Genomic DNA, 2,624 nt, shown 5'->3' on the forward strand with positions numbered 1-2,624 from the left:
GACTTTTCCTGGCCACAAGCTCCCTTGACTTTTCCGTGCCAAGTCTCCATACTTGACTTTTCTCGCCAAGCTCCCTACTTGACTTTTCACCGATATCCGTCAACCTGACCTATCTGGATTTCCCTTGCCCGCTTCACTCACCAGAACTTTCCAACTGCCTGGCTTCACTCACTAGGACTTTCCCTTGCCTGGCTTCACTCACCAGGACTTTCACCTGGCTTCACTCACCAGGATTTCCTGAATCAGGTCGACTCACCTTGGGTCAACTAGGTCAACCTTGACCAAAGATTGCACCCACAATCTCCCAAGTTTGTATTCTGTCAAACATCAGAATACAACTTTTCTACTCTCGTCAAACATCAGAATAGAACTTTTCTATTCTCGTCAAACATCAAAATACAACTCGAGTCAGGTCAACCAGGTCAACCAGGTCAACCTTGACCTAAGGTTGCACCAACAGTTAATCCAAGGAATAGAGCAGTACTAATTTCTTCTTCAGGCGGAGAAGCCTCTTTATAGTAGTGTAAGCACAGAAAATGAGAAGCTAAATGAAAATTAAGATGTGTACAAGTGTTGATGCAAGAATGCTTGTTGTACTTTAGCTTCTGGACCAAGGTTGTATTTATAGCCTTGGTCGGGGCACCTGGAAGGGTTCCAGGTGCCTGGAGTGGGATAGAATTCTATCCTCGATGCCTCGGTCAAAGTCCATGTTGAATATGATAATATTTGAGTTCCAATCACCCGAACCCACAAAGTCAACCTGGTTGACTTTTTCAATCTGAGCCCTCTGCTCCGGTTCTGCTTACCTCAGTCCGGGTCTTCCGCTCCGCACTCTTGGGTGATTTCGGCCAGCTGAAATAGGGCTCACCCAAAACCAACTTTTGACCTTCTCCTCAAGCAAGCTTCCGCTCTGGCTTCTCGTACCTCGGAATCGTCGCATGTTTCCTTCTCGTCTGCCAGCGTACTCTTCCACAGCTTCGTCCCTCGAACGCACTGAGTCCGTCGGCTCTCTCCCGTGTCGACCTTCTCACTAGCTGCGTCTTTTGCTCCCCGAGTAATCTTCCGCTCCAACTTCTCATCCCTCGGAAACATCGCACGTTCCTTCTCGTCCGCCAGTGTACTCTTTCGCAACACCTCGTCCCCCAGATGCACCGAGCCCATTGACTCTCTTCTGTGTCGTCCTTCTCGCTAGTTGCACCTTTTTCTCTACTTCATGTGCTCCTAAGTTCCTGCACACTTAAACATAGGGTTAAACATAACAGGACCTAACTTAACTTGTTTGATCACATTAAAACAACCTTGGGGTACCAACAAGCGTTTACTGATACATTAAATGTATCATAAGACAGCATTTCAAACAAATCCTATGTATGCAGACACACATTGTTAGAGGAATATATGGAGAGAAAAAACTTGGTAGTAGCAGTTGATGTTATACCTACAACAAAACCAGCAACACAAAATATAGATGGCTAATATGGTATGCCAGAGATTTTAGTTTCCTCTGCAATGGTTGCAAAATATGCATTTATGCAATCACCATCTGTGGCTACGGTCCAATAAAAAATACATAGGAAAGATGACATATTTAATGAAATCGTTCTATTGAACCATATTGCCTTTGTCGTAGCCCTACATAAACAAAAAAAATAAAACATGTCCATAAATTATGTTTTACAACACTAGTGCCTATTGCTGCTACAATTGGAGCAGTTACAAAAATTATGTGTTATAGCAACTTCTAAATTAGCCATGATTGATTTATTTCAACAATATGAAATGTTTGTTTAACTATACAATAAGAAGATAATTCTAATGTAATTTATCCTTGTGTTCACAATAGAATTATTAACATAATTCATCATATATTTGTATTACGGTAAGTGTATAACTCAACAAATATTTGACTTACTTTACCTAACTCAGTTTTAATAATGCCTCTGCTGCTACATCATCTTCATTTTTCTTAAAATATGACTTCGCTTGTTGAACAAATACATAGATAAAATTTTTATCCATGAGTAATTATATGTGATATAGGAATAAAAGATAAAACATTTAACCAACCTAAATCGAACCTTCATAATTTTTGGATTTTTGTTTAACAAGCTATATAAAAGTTTAGATGATGAAGATGTGACAGCTACATCCGCAAATGAGACAGAGGCTTCTTGAACTTTAACAGGATGCTCAATATTTTCATCTCCTTTGCCCTTACGCATCTTTGTCTCATGCTCATCTTAGAAACTGACTTTTTTTTAATTCTTTTGGCCACGGGCACTCACTCAATCCCTTTTGCAAGTGGGGTTGTGATTCTCTTTGTAGCACTCATCTTTGACCTTGTTATTAACCGATTAGAAGGTAATGCCTCTATTTCCTTTGCAAGCAATTGACTTTGAAGATCTTTGATTTTTCTCTCATATTCTACTATAATTTTATCTTTTTCAGCTATAATTCTGTCCTTTTCATTAATCGTTTTGTCCTTGGCATCTATTATAGTTTTTGAATTACTGGTACAGATTTTAATCTCATCACTTAACTCACTAATTTTGGCCTCCATCTTTGTAATGAGTTGGTCCTTGCCCTCAACCACATACTCCAAATGATCAATTTTGCCCTCCCTT

This window comes from Zingiber officinale, chromosome 5B (genome assembly GCF_018446385.1).
Source record: "Zingiber officinale cultivar Zhangliang chromosome 5B, Zo_v1.1, whole genome shotgun sequence".
NCBI classification, from domain to species: Eukaryota; Viridiplantae; Streptophyta; class Magnoliopsida; order Zingiberales; family Zingiberaceae; genus Zingiber; species Zingiber officinale.